Below are 13473 nucleotides of genomic sequence, written 5' to 3' on the forward strand. Positions count from 1 at the left end.
ACATTGTGGGTTGTGTGCAGAAAGCAGGCTCCCCAGTTTCCCACTCCATTCAGAGCCACAAGTAAACATTTCTTTTTTTTTTTTTAATAAGATTTTATTATTTTTCCATGAAACAAACAAAACAACATTAAGCCTACATATATAAACACCATAAAAAACATAATAAACAAACAATAACCAAAAAAAATACAATAAAACCATATAACAAGACAAACTTATACAAACCTTACTAAATCCTTATCTCTGTTTCTAAACTTGTTTTAACTTCTTAGGGGGACTTCCCCTGGTCCCTCCTCTGTCTTCAAAAACCTATATACTTTTAAGGTAGCTTCATTTCTTTTATCATTAACTTAAACTCAACATTGTAATATTTCTTAAAACTATCTAAACATAATATTCCTTAACTTATATTCTACATTTTATCAACTTCTTATACAAATAGATCTATCCAATCGAATATTGTCTTCTTTGCCATTTATAACTCTATTTAGACTTCAAAAGCCGATTCTTTTATGTATTTCTGCACAAACATTCAGACATTCATTTTAACATGATTAACTAAATAGTCTTTAAATTTCTTCCAATCTTGTGACACCTTCTCCTCCCTCTGGTCTCGGACTCTGGCGGTAAGGTCTGCAAGCTCCATGTACTCCATCAATTTCATCTGCCATTCTTCAATAGTCGGTATCTCTTCGCCCTTCCAAGTTCTTGCCAATAGAATTCTAGCAGCTGTTGTGGCATACATAAAAAATACTCTGTCCTGACTGGGTATCTCCTCATTGGTCATGCTCAAGAGAAAAGCCTCTGGTTTCTTACAAAAGGTAATTTTCATTACCTTCTTAAGCTCATTATAAATCTTATCCCAGAAGGCCTTTACCCCTGAACACGACCACCACATATGATAAAAAGTACCTTTTAACGATTTACATTTCCAACACACATCCGACATTTTAGAATTCATTCTAGCTAGCTTAACTGACCTGCTAATCCTCTCCCCGTTTGACCAGGCACGGTGCTTCTTTGAGAGTGATGGATGGATGGATGGATGGATGGATTAGTTGCATCCCAAATATACATTGTGGGTTGTGTGCAGAAAGCAGGCTCCCCAGTTTCCCACTCCATTCAGAGCCACAAGTAAACATTTCACGCCCTCGACAAACCTAAACTCGACGTGTCTCCTGGCCTTCAGCTTTTCGCCCACACCTGGTAGCCAAATAAAAGCCAAGTCTCCTTCGCCCACAGAAGCAAGGGTGGCAGCAGAAGGTGTCCAGCCAGCGTCTCTGGGACCTACCACCTCCCCAAAGCAGTAAGGTAAGATCAGCAGGGCCTCTTTGTGCTTTCTGAGTCTATGGGTGGAAGACGGCCATCCAACCTCTCTTTAGAAACCTGCAAGGAAGGAGAGTCCACCACCTGCAGCCAAAGCTGAACCACATTTTCCATTGCACCTTAAAAGCCAAAAAATCACAGCATCAGAGAGCTGGAAGGGAATCTTGTGGCTCAACTCAGGTTGCTACTGCAGCATCCATGACCAATGGCTCTCCAGCCTCCTCCTCCTCCTCCTCCTCCTCCTCCTCCTCCTCCTCTTTTTCTTCTTCTTCTGTCATGCAGTAATAATGCCCAGGCTGTGTAGGGTGGGAGTTGGTACTGGGTAGAATCATAGCTGGAAGGGCCCCCCAAGGGTCCTCTAGCCTAACCCCCTGCAATGCAGGAATCTCAACTAAAGCATCCATGACAGGTGGGCATGCACAGAATGTTACTAGTCCCACTGTGGTCTAAACCACAGAGCCTCTTGGGCTTGCTGATTAGAAGGTCAGTGGTTCGAATCCGCGTGACGGGGTGAGCTCCCATTGCTCTGTCCCAGCTCCTGCCAGCCTAGCAGTTCGAAAGCACACCAGTGCAAGTAGATAAGTAGGTACTGCTGCAGCAGGAAGGTAAATGGTATTTCCATGCGCTCTGGCTTCCGTTATGGCATCCCGTTGCACCAGAAGCGGTTTAGTCATGCTGGCCACTTGACCCAGAAAGCTGTCTGTGGACAAACGTCGGCTCCCTCGGCCAATAAGTAAGATGAGTGCCACAACCCCATAGTCGCCTTTGACTGGAGTTAACCATTCAGGGGTCCTTTACCTTTTTACCTTGTGAGTGAGTAGGCATTTCAGGTTGTAGCAGGTTGAAGGTGCTATTTGTTCCTGTGGGCCTTCTGCTGCTGGCGTACAGAAGCTGCAATATCCTGTGGATCTTGACCATTGCCCTTTCTCTTGTGCCTCTTCCTTTTCCCCTAGGTTGCACATCGGCTGCACCACAACACAGAAGATGTTCAAGGTCTGCGTGCTGAGCATCCTCCTTTGCCTCCTTGTCCCCTCGCAAGGGTCCACCCCAGGGACTGTAGTGAGGGTCAACCAAGAAGCCCTCGAGTATGGTGAGTGCCCTCTCCACAGGACCTTGCATCTCTTGAAGACCTGGACTCAACATTTGTGAATTTTTGTATTCATACAAGAATTAGCACGAATGACACGGCCCTTTAACCTCTAGGAAAAGCTCTGGAAAAGCAATTTGAACTTCACAGCTTGTTATTCTTTGAAGGAGAACCAACTGAAAATGATTCACAGATGGTTTTTAACTCCAAGTAGGCTACCTAAGATGTACAAGACAGACTCAGATAAGTGCTGGAGATGCAAAGAGGTAGAGGGAACGTTCTTTCATATGTGGTGGACATGTAAAAGGGTAAAAGAGTATTGGGAAATGATCCATTATGAATTGGGGGGGGGGGTGTTTAAAAGTACCTCCCCCCCCCCAAAAAAAACCAGAGTCCTTTATGTTGAGGATAAAATTCAGACGGTGTCAAAAAGGGTTATTTATGTATGCCACTACTCTGGCCGGTGTTTTGTTAGCCCCCAAAACGGAAAACGAGTGAGGTCCCAACTAAAGAAGGACGGCAACTTAAGCTGGTGGAAAATGCGCAGCTTGCGGACCTAACATATAGAATAAGAGAACAAGAAGAACATGCTGTGATGATCACCCAAACTTAGGAATGGCATAGAAGGAGTTAAAAGGATTAACCAGTAAGAACCTTAAGGGGGGGGCGGAGTTAAGTGGGCTATATAAACCCCTCCCGGGGAAGGAAAAGGGTCTTGGTCTTTGTCTTTGTCTTGGGGCTTGTTGTGGGTATTGAGAGGCTGGAAGGAGGGTGGCAAGGGATGGAGTAGGTACAAGGGCGGGAGAAATCGTTGGGCACTGTTGCTAACAAGAACACAACCAAGAAAGAACTGTTTATTCAGAAACCACATGCTTATGTACTAAACTTCAATAAAAACAGTTGTTCCAATATTCTCCTTGACTGAACTGAGTGAAGTACTGTAAAATACCAGACAAACTGGTTGGTGGCAGCGGTTAATTAACAAAGTCTTGAGCGCAGGTATCAACGGACCGTTAAACATCTGGGGGGTCCTGTGCAGGTTGGAGTGAACCGCCACAAGTTTAAAGAAGATTGCAAAAATGTTTATTGAATATATGGGGGGGGGGGAATTGTGTACACTTGAAAACGCAGGCAGCATTAAGATAAACTCAACAGTATAAATAAGTTTTGATGGATGTAAAAATGGAATACCGAATTGTTTAGTTTATGTAAAATATGCAGGGATTTAGGATATGAAAAATGAACCGTGGAAAGAGAAGAAGTTATTGATATTGTAAGGATCTTTAATTGAGTATTCAAAATTGTAAAACAGAAAATGTAATAAGAATTATATGAAAAATGTCCCCTTCTCTTAATATCTCCACAGTCTGCCAGCAAGGGAAGCCATCCTTGGTGCGAGGTCTCATGGTCATACAGATCCCGAATTTCATGAGCCCACGAACCATTATCGGATCCCTTCTGAAGGTCGTGGGGTGAGTGATGTCTCTCGCAGGGTTGGGAGGGGCGGTCATTTACTAGGGAGGAGTTTCTGGAACCCAAGGAGGTGGTGGCCCGAAAACGTTTGGGAACCACTGCATTCGAGTTTTGATTGTTTATTTCCCCCCCTCCCCTCCCCTCCCACTGCTTTTGCAGAATCCGAGTCTTGAACGCTGAGCTCCCTCATCTCTCCGTGAAGCTGATCCCAAGGACTGGCGTCCAACTGTCCCTCAGTGCCCAGCTGCATATCAGGGGAAGCATGTGAGTGGACCTGCTCCCGGTTCGGAGTTCGACAGGGTGGTTAACTTAGGGTACTAGCTGTTGCTATCAGACCCAGGGGTCAGGGTAGGTGCCGCAGGGCCATGAGCAAGGTAATTTGGAAGGACTGAATATCCAGGTGGGTGAGAGGGCCTTTAAATACTTTTTTTTAAAAAGTATTAAGAAAACCACATGTAGTTTGCAAGCTTCAGCCCATCAGAATATGGCTGCAAATTATAGCATAGACATTCTCTGGGAGATCTGCTCTCTTCCACTATTTAATACTAATACTAATACTAATACTAATACTAATACTAATACTAATACTAATACTGTATTATTTATACCCTGCCCATCTGGCTGGGTTTCCCCAGCCACTCTGGGCGGCTGCCAACAGAATTTTAAAAACAGGATAAAAGATCAAACATTATAAACTTCCCTGAACAGGGCTGCTTTCAGATGTCTTCTAAAAGTCAGATAGTTGTTTATTTCCTTGACATCTGATGGGAGGGCATTCCACAGGGCGGGCGCTACTACCGAGAAGGCCCTCTGCCTGGTTTCCTGTAACCTCACTTCTCGCAGGAAGGGAACCGCCAGAAGGTCCTCGGAGCTGGACCTCAGTGTCTGGGCTGAACAATGGGGGTTCTCTCTCTCTCTCTCTCTCCCCTTCTCTCTCCTATTACTTTCTTGGTTTTTGTTGTTGTTGTTGTTCTTTCTTTCTTTTTTTACAGAGTTTTAGGTGCAAGGGATACAAAACAAGAGTTTATGTTGAGTAAACTTTGCTGATAGAATCTATGTATCAAAGCTCCACATTTGCCAACTTGACATTTAATAAGAGGTTGAGAAATTAAATTGTGTAGGAGGTTTTGGAGGAGAAAATTCATTTCAGCTACAGAACTGTGGACAGGTTAAGTCAGCTCCAATGAGGGCAGCAAGCTATGCACTCCTTAGTCTTGGGGTGAACTGAGAGGCGTGAGCTCCCTGGGTACCCAGCGCCCTCAACTGACCTTCCCTCTTGCCCCTTGGTGCAGCTTGATTGCTCCGGTGGAGCTGAGGGTGGGCTCCTCCATCCTGCTCGACGTCCGTGTCACGAGAAGCCCCCATGGATTCCCCATCCTGAGTGTCACAGCCTGCAAGTCCCTTCTGGGAGACGTGGACATCATCCTGGGAGGTAGCAAGTGAGTAGCGGATACCTGTGCGCAGGTTGGGCTTGACTTGTGCTTTCTTGCAATGTGGATGATGTTTCACCTTAGCTAGATTTCATTTTCCTTCTTGATCTCTCAGTAAGTCTCTATATGTAGGTCACTTTTCCTTTTTGCCAAGTGGTTTGAGCAATGAAAGCCTCGATTGGTGAAAACCACCAAGGTGTTTTTTGCTCTATTAAATCTCTGTAACTTTCCCACACTCGCATTAATGATCTCCTAATTATATGATTATAAAATTATTTATGTACCTTTCCTTTCCCATACCAAAGATATGCGTGCCATCCATATCTGTTATCATGACCCTCCAAATCTAAAGCTTCCTCCTTTTCCAATTTTATCCAGTCCCTAATCCATACCAGACATGCAGCCTCATAGTACAATTTGAAGTCCCAGACTTAGATTTAATTTTCCTACCCTGAAAAAGAGAGTTTTGTTGAGCAGCCTGGGTCTATTGCTAGATTCATCTCCTGCTAGCGAACTCTCATCACCTATGTATGCGAACATCTGAAGAACATTTTTATCTATTCTCCCCCCCCCCCGGTATGTCCTACTTGTCTTCCATCATGGAACTCAAGGTGGCAAGCAGATGGGTCCTATGCAGTCTCCCTCCACCCCACCTCACAATTTTTTGGGATACAAACTCTTCTCCCTGGGAGAGAAATCTCTGCCCATAGATTTGCAGAGGGGATGAGGGTGATGGAGAAGAAGACTAGGAAAGAGTGGGGTGGGGAAAATGTCACCGTCCTGCCAAGGATTCTGTCTCCTTAAAGGTCATTTGTGGGGATGGCCTTTGGTCCCCCTCTATTGCGGATTGTGGATGATCAACCCACGGGTCTCTTCTAATGGAATAAATATGCATATGGAAGTTGTGTGCAAGAGAAAAACCGAAAGTGTTTGAACACCTGCTCTTTCTGATGCTTCTTCTCTGTGTCCTGCTGTCCAGTTTGCTGGGCTTCTTGAAACCCCTTCAGAACCACATCCGTGCTGTCCTGGTTGACAAGGTAAACTGCTTTGCTCATTCCCTGTCCATTTTAGCACACACACACGAGAAAGGTCTTTGCTCTGGACCTGATCATGAGGCGATGTGAGGCAGTCATCTCAGGCAGCCGAGTGTCTTGGGTTCAGCGGGGCTGCTGTCGACAGAGTGCGTTGGGATGGGAGAAGCAGGACACCTTTGACTTGCCTCCTCCCCCCCCCCCAGGACAATAAGACATGGATGGAAGGGTAAAGCAATCAAAGATGTAGAAGGGTTGGGGGAAAGCGAGTCAGTGGCTCTTTGACCCCCTCTAGCTCCCACAATTTAAGAAGGATACAGACAAGCTGGAGGGTGTGTGGAGGAGGGTGACCAAGGGTCTGGAAACCAAGCCTGATGAAGAATGGTTGAGGGAGCTGGGCATGTTTAGCCTGGAAAAGAGGAGACTGAGAGGAGATATGAGAGCCACCGTCAAACACGTTGCCACAAGGTAGGGCTGCCCACCTGATAGCCGCGCAGCGATCTGTTGATGACAAGACAAAGAGCCAACCCCTTGCAGCTGACTCGCTGACCCTCCTTCTCCACCCCTCGCTTTCCCTTTCACACAGATGTGCCTGAGCCTCTCCAGCGTGGTCCTGGGATTGAATGCCAGGCTGGGGACCTTGGTTGGTAAGTTGCCACACGAAAGGCGGGGAAGGCAGGAGCCTCTGGGTTCCTCTGCCCGCCCATCCCATAACTCATAGCAGAATCGAGGGCTGTCTGTGCACCACACATTGTGGAAACGCCGAGTAAAAAATATTCTATTATTGATAACAACAACAACAGCAGCAGCAGCAATAATAATAATAATAATAATAATAATAATAATAATAATAATATCTCCCAGGACATTCTATAAAAGATCTCAAAGTAGCTGTCTTAATACAAAGAAATTTCAGAAATAGACCGGAAAGAGAAGTGGCTGAATTGCAATTAATCACCAAACTTAAAACCATGGAGAAACCTGGTCTGAACAAAGACATTGGATTCTTATCTCATTATACATAACAAAGCTATCTTTAGCCATCTCACCCCTTGCCTTTCCCTGCAAGACCAATTGCAACCGTTAAGAGTCGTCAACAGGTTTTCCACACCTATCACCCATTCCCACCACCCTTCTGAGTAATACCCCTCCCCACTCCCTCACTATATTTAAGGATCTGGTGACTTTCGTCTCAGTGTGTCTGAAGAAGTGTGCATGCACACGAAAGCTCATACCAAGAACAAACTCAGTTGGTCTCTAAGGTGCTACTGGAAAGAATTTTCTATTTTGTTTCGACTATGGCAGACCAACACGGCTACCCACCTGTAATAATAATAATAATAATAATAATAATAATAATAATAATAATAAATAAGAGCACCACTTCCTGATGATGAAACAGCCATTTCAATGCATTTATGAATGAATGAAACAGCATTCCAAGTGCATTTAAATTGACAAGTGTGAATGCAGGGCCCATTACAAAATGCACCAGAGAAAGAACTTCCTCATGCAGCACATAGTTAAACGATGGAACTCTCTTCCACAGGAGGCAGTAAGGGACACCAGCCTTACTGGAGGGGAGGGCTATCGATGGCTACTAGGCAGGATGGCTGCATACTCCCTCCACAGTTGGAGGCAGCGATGGTTCCTAATTCCAGGGGCTAGAAGCCACAGGAGGAGGGGAGGGTGCTCAAATCCTGCTTGCCGTTTTCCCGCAGGCATCTGTTCAGTTGCTGTGAGAACAGGATGCCGGACTAGATGGGCCAATGATGGCCTGATCCAGTAAGCTCTTTATATATTCTTAGAATTTCTCGTGATGGCATCGGAAAATGCCAACGATGAGAGGAAAGGTGAAGAAAGGGGGAATGGCTTGAGTCTTTTACATAACTTGCTTGCAAAGGGATTGGGCAGAAAACCAACCCACCCGATGGGTGTGGGGACCTTGTTGATGCAAGGTGCAGCTCAGTTTCCTTGTTGGAGGAGGAACTTCCTCTTTGCCCCACTCCAGAGCCCAGGGTCAGTTTCTCCTGCGCCCCTCTGTCCTTTCTTGATCCCTCTTAATGGGGAAATTAAATATGCTTTAAGGGCCGTGTAAGGAGGAAGGTCAATATTGACCAGCATCTGTTCAGTCAACAGAAGATTACAACAGCCACCTTCCTGCAACAAGGTCCTGGAGCTGAGCCAGCTGGGAATATATTTCGGAGAATTGCAGTCGTGTGTGGGTTTATGTGTGTTCCTTGTGACTGTTTTCAAGTGTTAGGGAGCCTTTACGGTTCCTGAGTGTATATCAGATATATTTTGCTGAGAAAACAGTTGCAAGTTTCGTTCCCCGACTGGCTCTCTGTTGGCCTACTGGCTTTGACCAGGTTCATACTAGTTCTCTTATGAGATCTTGGGGCTGTGCAGTTTTGTGTGGGTTCTCAGAGGCAGTTTCAACAGCAAGCCAACAGATCTGGGTAAAGGGCAGACCTTCTCCATGTTCAGGATACCCACACAGCCCCATTGGGTAGATCTCATGCATCCCCTATAGAAGATTCAACTTCAGTCCCCTATTCTGAGGCTGCTGAGATAGCAAAGACCCCAATGAGCCACTGTAAGGCAGAGTAGAACCCAATTTGTTATCAACACAAAAATATGACGTTTCAGCGTGCAGAGTCGGCCCATTTATCCATCTAGTGGCTGTATGATTATAGTTCAATAACAAATTATTTTGCATCTTTTCTCATTTCCCTAATTAGAGATTGCAAGCCTGTAGGCAGTGATTCCCCACACCATTAAAAAAACAAAACCAAAAACTTTATTGAAAACTGTAAAAACAATTGCCAAACACAAAGTGTTGTCTCCCAAGACAAATTCAGTTACAGATGCTACGTTTTGTATGAAGCCATCCATATGGCATCAGAACAAACTTGGGAAATCTTCTCATATTAAGCTCACATCCACAGGAAAGATTTTAGTCTAAAGTGTTTAGGTCATTTCTCCTCCATAGGGGTGTACTTTTAAACCTTACTATACTTACTTGCAACATTTATACCCTGCTCTGCAGTTTGTTTGTTTGTTTGTTTTAAAAAAGGCACAACACACAAGGAAAGAGGAAGGTGAGAGAGGAGGAAAAAGCAAATTCATGCAGAAGTTCTTAAAAGTTGCAGCTGATGCCCGGGGCACTTCTTAGTGTCTTCACAGAATCATAGGACTGTGGAGTTGGGGGGACCCTGAGGGTCATCTAGTCCAGCCTGCCGCAATGCTGGATCCTTAACCCTTCTCCTGAAGCACCCTCCAGATCAGACCCAGCAGCACAGGTAGTGGACAGGGTCCAGACCAGGAGGGCAGGGCATCTTGTACAGTACTTGAATTGGAAGGTACTTCATAACGATGATTGGTTTACGAATGACGATGAAACTGCAGAGTTAAAACTGAGTGTCGAGCCCTCGGTGTAACCCAGTGTCCTCTTTGGGCCATCATTTCGCCCCCCCGCAGGCCTGAATTCCATCAACCCCATGTCAAGCCTCCAGTACGCCATGATGGAAGATCCTGAGATCACCGAAGATTACATCGATTTGGATTTAAACGTAGGTTCCCTACACCCCCACCCCACCCTAAGCCTGCGGGGCTCCCCCTTAGCCTGGGAATGAACACTGATGTGCCATATAGCTCAGGGGCAGGACAGCTGCTCCGCATGCAGAAGGTCCCAGGTTCAACCTGAATCAGCATCTCCAGGTAATAATAATAATAATAATAATAATAATAATAATAATAATAATAATTTATTTGTACCCCACCCATCTGGCTGGGTTTCCCCAGCCACTCTGGGCCGCTTCCAACAAAGATTAAAAATACATTAAAATGTCACACATTAAAAACTTCCCTAAACAGGGCTGCCTTCAGGATACTGCCCTTCACGGAGGCTTCTGAATCCCAGTTCCTGGAAACCACAGAAGGGGAGAGGGCTCTTGGGCTCGGATCCTGCTTGCGGGATTCCCATTGGGGCATCTGTCTGGCCACTGTGAGAACAGGGCCCTGACCCTTTGGCCCGACCCTCTTCTGTGAAAACAGGATGCTGGGCTCGGTGCTCCATTGGCCTGATCTAGCAGAACTCTTACTATGTTCAGAGAATGGCCACCAAAATCACGCAGGGGATGGAGAAACTCTCCCATGAGGAAAGGTTGCAGCACTTGAGATTATTTATTATTTTTAAGTTTAGTTTAGAGAAAAGGTGACTAAGAAGCAGGGCCGGATTTAGGGTTGATGCGGCCCTCAGCCACTGAAGGTAATGGGGCCCTTTATATGTCCAGCTGTCCTTTGTCAACAGCAAATGGTTGCTGTCTTTTGTGTTGAATATATGCTATATGGTAATTTATGGACCTAATAGGTATCTAAAGCCATTTCCGCATGTTGCCATGCAACCAGTCCATGCAGAACGTAGGCACCCTATATATAGAAAGGAGCAAAGCAGTGATATTTTAGGGAGCAGGCTAGCAGGCGGGGCCCATTACTTACATCATAGGAGCCTACACAACACAAAACACTTTTGCTGTATGTAGGTTTTATTTCATTTGTTTTTTATTTTATATTTTGGACATCCAGTTTTCCCCCCTTTAAATATTTTTGGGGCCCCCAAGAGGGTGGGGCCCTAAGCTATAGCTTCTTTAGCTTATACGTAAATCCGGCACTGCTAAGAAGGGACATGATGAAAGCTCATTAAAAGCTCCCTCCTTCTCTCATAACACAAGAACATCCAACGAAGCGGAATGAGATTCAGGACAGATAAATGGAAGTCCTTCCAGCGTGGAACTGTGGAACTCACTGCCACAGGAGTGAACACCAACCTAGATGCCTTCAAAAGATGGTCGGACAAATTCATGGAGGAGAATAAGGCTGCTGAGGACTATTAGCCGGGATGGCGATGCCGTACAGCCACAACAGGAGGCAGGAAAAGTTGCTGGGAAACGCAGGAAGGGAGGCGGCACTTAATTCTCTGTCTCTTTCCAAATCTCCACAGGCTGTCATTGCGCTGATGGGTAAGCCCGTTGACTTCGAACCCGCCGGCCCTCTGCCCCCTTTCTCTCTGCCACCCCCGGAGACGGTTTCCGACGACTCCATGGTGAACATGGGCCTCTCCGAGCATCTCTTCGCCAACCTTTTCGCCAGCCTGGAGCAATCGGGAGCCCTGAACCTCAAGATTGGAGGCCAGTCGGTCAGTAGAGGGAGGGAGGGAGGGAGCTCTTCTAACCACTCCTCTTTCCGAACATGTTATTTGTGCATAGAGTGAATGCCATCCTAAGCTGAGCCGAGCCCAAACCTGTCTATTCATTTCCCAGCATTTATACCCTGCTTGGTTTCAACACTCTCACACACTCAAAGTGGTTTATGGAAAATATAAAACAATAGAATTTCCAATGAGAAGAAGGCACAACAATAATTTAATTATTTAAATACCCTTTATTCATAAAACAATATTTGCCTACTGCTGCGTGATTAGAAAAAAAACCCTATCAAAGCGGTTGTTTTTGTTGTTGATTATGTTTATTCATATCCCTCCTTTTCCCCTGTGAAGGGCTCAAAGTGGCTTACAGATAAAACAGAAACTGCTAAACACATAGGAAAACAATATTTAAGAAGGAATTAAACACACACACACACACACACACACACACACGAAACTCGAAAAATTAGAATATCGTGGAAAAGTTCACTTATATAAGCAATTGTTTTCATTAGCTACTGGAGTTTAATATATGAGATAGACTCATGACATGCAAAGCGAGGTATGTCAAGCCTTTATTTGTTATAATTGTGATGATTATGGCGTACAGCGGATGGAAACCCCCAAGCTGAGATTGTTAATTTGGGGTTCACATCAGCTGTACGCCATAATCGTCACAATTATAACAAATAAAGGCTTGACATATCTTGCTTTGCATGTCATGAGTCTATCTCATATATTAGTTTCACCTTTTAAGTTGAATTACTGAAAGAAATGAACCTTTCCGCGATATTCTAATTTTTCGAGTTTCACCTATACATACAGACATGCAAGTTTACATGTAGAATCTAAAAGGAAAAAAAAAGTGTTTGCAGATACAGTAATGCAGAAATGGGACAGACTTCTGGAAACAGCCATTGATTTGTTCCCCCCGAAATGGCTCTCAGAGCCAGGGGGACAGAAGAGAGTCCCAATCTGTTCCCAAGGCCTGGGACTGAGAATTCTTTGCTTCTTTTCAGAGCCACCTCACCACCTCCATGCTGGAGCCGGCCATCCCCTCGGTAAGTAATGCCCAGGACAAAGCCTTTATTTGATCTGAGAGGTATTTTAGCTGGGTGGAAAGATGTCAGGGCCCACATTCCAGCAGTGGGTGGGGCCAGACCCCCACACAACAACACACCTCTCTCTTTCTCTCTCTCCATCACACCCCTGGCTGGCCTTCTCCCTGCTTTCATGCGTAAGTCCTAGGTCAGCCCCACCACATGTGCCCTAGGCACTTCCAGTTGGGGCTTATCCGCACTTGCCTTTTCTCCTTTTCTGTGGAGAGCCTGAATTGCTGGTTTTTTTGTGCTTCAGCTTTAAAGATCAGGTTTTTGCAGGAAAAAGCTCTGCAAAAGAAAAAAAAAAAGAAAAAAGAGGGAGGGAAAAGAGTGCTCAGATGTGGAGTTTTAAAGTTTTTAAGAGCAGGCCAAAAGGTAAGTGGGAATAAGTCCTTAAGGGAATCTGAGAGAGAAGGTTGAGGCAGTGGTGTAGCATGGGTTGCCAGTGCCCAGGGACGGGGTGCGCATGTGCATGCAACTGCCTAATTGCATCTGCGTCACTCAGGAGATTGCAGCTGCACAGATAAGAAAAGAAGAGTTGTTCCATTGTCTGGAGAGGTCACTTCCTGGTTCGCATGGAGAAGCCATTCTCAATGGATCCCAGCAACGGAAGCGTGCAGCTGTATTGAGGCAGTGCCGGGTGTTGACATTTTGCGCCCCTAACAATTTTGCGCCTGCAGCAACCGCCCCTTGTGGTCCCCCCCCCAACTACATCATTGGGTAGAGCATCTCTGCCAGGGCTGTTGTTGTTATTCAGTCGTTCAGTCATGTCCGACTCTTCGTGACCCCATAGACCAGAGCACGCCAGGCCCTCCTGTCT

Source organism: Lacerta agilis, chromosome 6 (genome assembly GCF_009819535.1).
Source record: "Lacerta agilis isolate rLacAgi1 chromosome 6, rLacAgi1.pri, whole genome shotgun sequence".
NCBI classification, from domain to species: Eukaryota; Metazoa; Chordata; class Lepidosauria; order Squamata; family Lacertidae; genus Lacerta; species Lacerta agilis.